Source organism: Choloepus didactylus, chromosome 3, assembly GCF_015220235.1.
Source record: "Choloepus didactylus isolate mChoDid1 chromosome 3, mChoDid1.pri, whole genome shotgun sequence".
NCBI lineage: Eukaryota > Metazoa > Chordata > Mammalia > Pilosa > Megalonychidae > Choloepus > Choloepus didactylus.
In genome coordinates this window covers 365,647-373,353 of record NC_051309.1, presented here as the reverse complement: position 1 = coordinate 373,353, position 7,707 = coordinate 365,647, and positions in this window count along the sequence as shown.

The following is a 7,707-nucleotide window of genomic DNA, read 5'->3' as shown; positions in this document are numbered from 1 at the left end:
TCGTGTCACTGCTTTCAGATCTTCCAGGTACATACTGACAAGTGAAATTGCTGGATCGAAGGGTAACTCTATATCTAGTTTTCTAAGGAAACACCAGACTGAATTCCAGAGTGGCTGAACCATTATACAGTCCCGCCAATAATAAATAAGAGTTCCAATTTCTCCACATCCTCTCCAGCATTTGTAGTTTCCTGTTTGTTTAATGGCAGCTGTTCCAATTGGTGTGAGATGGTATCTCAATGTGGTCTTGATTTGCATTTCCCTAATAGCTAGTGAAGGTGAACATTTTTTTTTCATGTGTTTTTTGGCCATTTGTATTTCCTCTTCAGAGAAATGTCTTTTCATATTTTTTGCCCATTTTATAATTGGGCTGTTTGTCCTATTGTTGTTGAGTTGTAGGATTTCTTTATACATGCAAGATACCAGTCTTTTGTCAGATAGATGGTTTCCAAAAATGGTTTCGCATTGAGTTGGCTGCCTCTTCACCTTTTTGACAAATTTCTTTGAGGTACAGAAGCTTTTAATTTTGAGGAGTTCCCATTTAACTATTTTTTCTTTCATTGCTTGTGCTTTGGGTGTAAGGTCTAAGAAGTGACCTCCTAATACAAGGTCTTGAAGATGTTTCCCTACCTTATCTTCTAGGAGTTTTATGGTACTGTCTCTTATATTGAGGTCTTTAATCCATTTTGAGTTAATTTTTGTGTAGGGTGTGAGGTAGGGGTCCTCTTTCATTCTTTTGGATATGGCTATCCAGCTCTTTCAGCCCCATTTGTTGAATAGACTCTTATGTCCCAGTTCAGCAGTTTTGGGGCCTTATCAAAGATCAGTCGGCCATAGATCTGGGGGTCTAGCTCCAAATTCTCTATTAATTCCATTGATCGATATGTCTATCTTTGTGCCAGTACCATGCTGATTTGACTACTGTGGCTTTATAATAAGCTTCAAAGTCAGGGAATATAAGTCCTCCCACTTTGTTTTTCTTTTTTAGAATGTTTTTAGCAATTCGGGGAATCTTCCCCTTCCAAATAAATTTGATAACTAGCTCTTCCAAGTCTGCAAAGTAGGTTGTTGGAATTTTGATTGGAATTGCATTGAATCTGTAGAGAGTTTGGGTAGAATTGACATCTTAATGACATTTAGCCTTCCTATCCATGAATATGGAATATTTTTCCATCTTTTTAGGTCCCCTTCTATTTCTTTTAGTAATGTTATGTAGTTTTCTTTGTATAGGTCTTTTACAACCTTGGTTAAGTTTATTCCTAGGTACTTGATTTTTTTAGTTGCTATTGAGAATGGAGTCTTTTCCTGGAGTGTCTCTTCAGTTAGGTCAGTTCTGCTTGTATAGCAACACTACTGACTGTGCCGTTTTGTATTACATCCCCAAAAACACCATTATCTTTGATGCAATCTGTGTGTGCAGATGCATTAGTGTTGACTAGATTGTAATTCTTTGAGTGTTTCCTTGGATATGCAACCCACCAAACTGTAGGTAATAACTCTGATTAGATAATTTCCATGGAGGTGTGGCCCTGCCCATTCAGCACAGGACTTGATTAGTTTACTAGAACACTATATAAGCTCAGACAGAAGGAGCAAGCTTGGTACAGCCAAGAGGGACACTTTGAAGAATGTACAGGAGCTGCAAGAGGAGACAGAATGTGAAAGCAGACTTTTGCTCCCAAGAAGCTAAGAGAGGAAAAATGTCCCAAGAGCAACTAAGAGTGACACTTTTAAGGAGCTGCAGCCTGGAGAGGAATGTTCTGGGAGAAAGCCGTTTTAAAACCAGAACTCTGGAGCAGTTGCCAGCCATGTGCCTTCCCAGCTAACAGAGATTTTCTGGATGCCATTGGCCACCCTCCAGTGAAGGTATCCGATTGTTAATGACTTATCTTGGACACTTTATGGCCTTAAGACCGGAACTTTGTAGCCAAATAAACCCTCTTTATAAAAGTCGATCCATTTCTGTTGTTTTGCAAAAAGGCAGCATTAGCAAACCAGAACACTGACTTATGTGCATTAATCTTGTATCCTGCTACTTTGCTAAATTTGCCTATTAGCTCAAGTAGCTGTGTCGTCGATTTCTCAGGGTTTTCCAGATATAAGATCATATCATCTGCAGATAATGACAGTTTTACTTCTTCCTTTCCAATATGGATGCCTTTTATTTCTTTGTCTTGCTGGATTGCCCTGGCTAGCACTTCCAGCACAATGTTGAATAATAGTGCTGATAGCGGGCATCCTTGTCTTGTTCCTGATCTTAGAGGGAAGGCTTTCAGTCTCTCAACATTAAGTACTATGCTGGCTGTGGGTTTTTCATGCATGCTCTTTTTCATACTGAGGAAGTTTCCTTCGATTCCTACCTTTTGAAGTGTTTTTATCAATAAACAATGCTGGATTTTGTCGAATGAGTTTTCAGCATCTATTGAGATGATCATTTGATTTTTCCCTTTTGATTTGTTAATGTGTCGTATTTCATTGCTTGATTTTCTTATGTTGAACCATCCTTGCATGCCTGGAATGAACCCCACTTAGTCATGGTGCATGATTTTTTTAATGTGTCTTTGGATTTGATTTGCAAGTGTTTTGTTGAGAATTTTTGCATCTAGATTCATTAGGGAGATTGGTCTGTAGTTTTCCTTTCTTGTAGCATCTTTACCTGGTTTTGGTATTAGACTGATATTAGCTTCATAAAATTAGTTAGGTAGTGTTCCATTTTCTTCAATGTTTTGAAAGAGTTTAAGTAAGATTGGTGTCATTCTTTTTGGAAAGTTTGGCAGAATTCCCCTGTGAAGCCATCTGGCCCTGGGCATTTATTTGTGGGAAGCTTTTTGATGACTGATTGGATCTCTTTGCTTGTGATTGGTTTGCTGAGGTCTTCTGCTTCTTCTCTGGTCAGTCTAGGTTGCTTACAGGTTTTCAGGAAATTGTCATGACACTCTCTTGTCTCTATTTGAATTCTCTTAGTCACTAAAACCTTATTTTGTTGCCTTTCTTTTCCCCTTTTTGGTCAAAGAGTGCGGGATACTGATTACGTGCTTCAACTTGGCGGGCCTGGGCCGGGGGACCGGATCCGCCCCTGGGGAGGGTGGTGGGCACGGGCGACAGCGCCCTCCACAGCCCCCCAGGCCTGGGAAAGTGAGGCCGGAGGCAGGCCCCATTTCCTCACCCAAAATACCACCGTTAGGGGAGGCTTGCCGGAGGGAATCGCCTTTTCCCCACCCCCTTATCTTGCCCGCACACCCCCCGTTGCCAGAGCAACTCCCGCCACCACCAGTGCGCATACACTGTTGCCAGACACCGTTGCCAGAGCAACTCCCGCCCCTTTTCAAACTACCTCCGCGCCCTCTTAGAACCAATCCTAGCCTTTATCCCCTCAGCATTGGCTTGTAACAACCCCCGCCCTCTATGCCAGCCTATATAACCTGTGCTCACCCCTGAATAAACCCCCCTTTTTGTTCTACCCCTACTGGAGGAAGAGTGTCTTGTCTTTCCCTTCTCGCCGCCCTCCACACCTTGCACGCCACCGCCGGGGACCTGGCCAAGTCCCCCGCCTCGCCCTCGCCTCCGGGAAAGAGCCCCCACTGCCGGTACCCTCCGAGCAACGCCGAGAGCCGAGGGTTCAGCAACCGGCCGCCATCCCCCCCCGACACAGTAGATGCGACCGCAAAAGAGGAATTCTCAATCCCTTGATTCTAGGTTCAGGCTATTCCTGGAATCTGTGTCCCACATTGCCAAGGAGACTCATTCATCTTGGGGGTCCTGTCCCACATCGGGGGGAGAGTGATGGGTTTATTTTCAGAGTTGGGCTTAGAGAGAGAAAGTCCACATTTGACAACAAAAGAGGTTCTCTGGATGTGACTCCTAAGCATAGTTATAGGAGGGCTCAGCCTCCTCTTTACAGCCATAAGTTACACCTGAACAAGCCTCAAGATCGAGGGCTTGACTTACAGAGTACGGGGTTCCTAAGCTCACATAGCATATGTTACAGCCACAATAGTCCATCCATAGCTTACATTATCCTCACTTTTGTACAATCTTCATCACTCTCCATTTTAAACAATTCTCATGACCCAAAATACCTCCTAGCTCGTCAGCCTTAATCATTTGTCCCTAGTATTTGTGTAGTACTAGTATAGTATTCCTATTAATTATAGTCCCTAGCATGCAATAGGTAGATTTTTCCATATACCTTTGTGTTTTCCACTCTCTGTGCTAGTGTCATAACTTAGAAGTATATCATGCAAACACCTATCCATATTTATGGTGCTGATCTGTGGGAAACATGCCTTTAAATAATCCTTTTCAATCCTATTTGCCTTCAATAGAGCTCTAATACTTATAATCCCATTAAAAACAATCATCACCCCTATGCATTCCCATACCTTTGAGTTCACCATCATTAACACATCTGAACATATTAGATTATCACTCCCCCTCACTGGCTTCTGTCTATCATTAGGTCCCTAATGATAGGTGTACATTGTAAGACATTGATTTTACATCGTTCAGAGAGTCCATAGAAATGGTAACATAATCTCTCTCCTATTGTGTCTGACTTCTTTCACTCAGCATTATGTCTTCAAGGTTCATCCATGTTGCCGTATGTTTCTGTACCTTGTTCCTTCTTTCTGCTGCGTAGTGTTCTGTTAGACCACATCTTGTTTATACACTCATATGTTGAAGGACACTTGGACTCTTTCCATCTCTTGGCAATTTTGAACAGTGCTGCTATGAACGTCAGGGTGCAAATGTCTGTTCATGAACCTGCTTCCAAATCTTCTGGGTATATACTGAGAAGTGGGATTGCTGGATTGTAGGGTGTGCCAGTTTGAATGTATCATGTTCCCCAAAATGACAGTATCCTTGATGCAATCTTGTGTGGGCCAGCGTATTAATGTTGATTAGATTGTAATTCTTTGATTGAGTGTTTCCATGGAGATGTGCCTCACCCAACTGTAGGTGATAACTCTAATGAGATCATTTCCATGGAGGCGTGGCCCCGCCCAATCAGTGTGGGCCTTGATTCGTTCATTGGAGCCCTATAAAAGCTCAGACAGAAGGAGTGAGCTTGCTGCAACTTAGAGACATTTTGAAGATTGCGGTCGCAGTTAAATCGTCTGGGGGGATGGCGGCCTGTTGCTGAACCCTCGGCTCTCGGCGTTGCTCGGAGGGTACCGGCGGCGGGGGCTCTTTCCCGGAGGCGAAGGCGAGGCGGGGGACTTGGCCAGGTCCCCGGCGGTGGCGTGCAAGGTATGGAGGGCGGCGAGAAAGGAACAGGCGGGACGCTTTTTTCAGGAGGGTAAAGCCAAGAGCGTTTATTAGGGGTGAGCACAGGTTATATAGGCTGGCATAGAGGGCAGGGGTTGTTACAAGTCAATGCTGAGGGGATAAAGGCTAGGATTGGTTCTGAGAGGGTGCGGAGGTTAGGATTGGTTCTAAGAGGGCGCGGAGGTTGTTTGAAAAGGGGCGGGAGTTGCTCTGGCAACGGTGTCTGGCAACAGTGTATGCGCACTGGTGGTGGCGGGAGTTGCTCTGGCAACGGGCGGTGTGCGGGCAAGATAAGGGGGTGGGGAAAAGGCGGTTCCCTCCGGCAAGCCTCCCCTAACGGTGGTATTTTGGGTGAGGAAATGGGGCCTGCCTCCGGCCTCACTTTCTCAGGCCTGGGGGGCTGTGGAGGGCGCTGTCGCCCGTGCCCACCACCCTCCCCAGGGGCTGATCAGGTCCCCCAGCCCAGGCCCGCCAAGTCGAAGCACGTAATCAGTATCCCGCAGAAGATGGCCGTTGATAGCTGCAGAGACGTTTTGGAGAATGCAACCTAGAAACAAGCAGCCACCTAGAGAGGAACGTCCTGGGAGAAAGCCATTTTGAAACCAGAACTTTGGAGCAGACGCCAGCCACGTGCCTTCCCAGCTAACAGAGGGTTTTCCGGACGCCATTGGCCATCCTCCAGTGAAGGTACCTGACTGCTGATGTGTTACCTTGGACACTTTATCGCCTAAAGACTGTAACTGTGTAACCAAATGAACCCCCTTTATAAAAGCCAATCCATTTCTGGTGTTTTGCTTAATGGCAGCATTAACAAACCAGAACATAGGGTAATTCAATATCTAGTTTTCTGACTGGCTCGCCAAATGCTCCAACCCAGCTCAACCCCAAGACCAAAGAAGACACCAGGCAAAAAGTTACTCATGCATTTTAATTAAAGACTTATGTACAGGAGGATTTTTCCCAGTGGCAGCTGGTTGGGAGATGGAAGTAAATGATCCACAGACAAGATGAAGAGGAGTGCCCTACATAGCTCAGCAGTGCCTCATGAGATTTGGTTACAAAGGAGCCTCAGCTGAGTCTCATGGAAGTTGATCATCAACAGTGATTAGGCTCAACGACCTCCAGTGTCTGTGCTCTGGTCATTCAGGCTGCTGTGTGCTCAAGACTCCACCCTTTTCCCTAGGGGTGGGGGTTCTGACCCCTGGACTGCCACAATAAGTGAATTAGAAAAAAATAATTCACATTGGCCAAATTAAAGTCATAACTCTAAGAGATCAAATTTTGAATGTTAATAAACATGCAAATATTAAAATAAGATTTAAAGGTGCTAGAGAAAGTATTCAATTCACACACAACTATTCTTGTAATCAGATAAACATTCTTTTCCCTAAGCGTCTGTCTCCTCTTTGGGTTGACACTGTTTACCGCACATGGAGGAGGCTGTAAGGATTAGACCTAACTCTGGGCATGAAGGCACTTGGCAGGGGTGGGTCTTGTGATTTTTAAAATAACTCTCTTTCCCTGAAAACCTACAGAGAATTCATTTCTGTCACTGCTGCAGTGATGGTGTGGTGCTTCTTTCCAGAATGGGTACCCTCCTTAACCCTGGGAACCCCAAATCACCAGACTGTGGGTTTCAGCTGTTCCTGGGGTCCCCACTGTGGCCTGCTGAGGAAGCCAAGAGACAAAAGCTATAGGATGACCAGGGGAACCAAGGCTTCATGGGGGTGTTTCCAAAGGACTCAGCCAGAGAGAATCTAATGAGCTCCTGAAATGTGCATCAGCTTTATCAGTTTACACTCCTTGGTTTTAGGTGTCAGAAACCAACTCAAGAGCAGAGGCCATTGCCATGAAGGGGGAGGCAGTTAAGGGTCCCTATGAGCTTGACAGATAGCCTATTTTAGTTTCCTTATTGCTAAGGCAAATACCATGCAAAGGCTTGGCTTAAACAAGGGGAATTTATTGACTCACAGTTTTAAGGCTAGGAAAATGTCCAAATCAAGGCGTCATCAAGGCTATTCTTTCTCCCCAAAGACCTTGGTGGTCTGGGGCTGGCTGCGGGTGATCCTGGGGTCCTCGGCTTGTCCCAGGGCAAGGCACACGGCAATGTCACTATGTCCTTCCCTTCTTTTCTGGGTTCAGCTTTTTGCCTCCTGGGGCTTCCTCTGCATCTGTCTGAATTTCATTCTCTTGTAAAGGACTCCAGTAATAACAGGATTAAGAGCCATCCTCACTGGGCTGGGCCACACCTTAACTGAAGCGGCCTCCTCAGAAGATCCTGCTTTCAGTGGGCTCACACCCACAGGGATGGATGAAATTTCAGAACATGTTTTTCTGGGGTGCACAGGTCCAAAGCAGCACACACCCTCAGAGTGAAGCTCCTGGGTCTGCAGCTGAGAGGAAGGAGGTACCTGAGGGCCATCCCGGGAGGATGGTCAG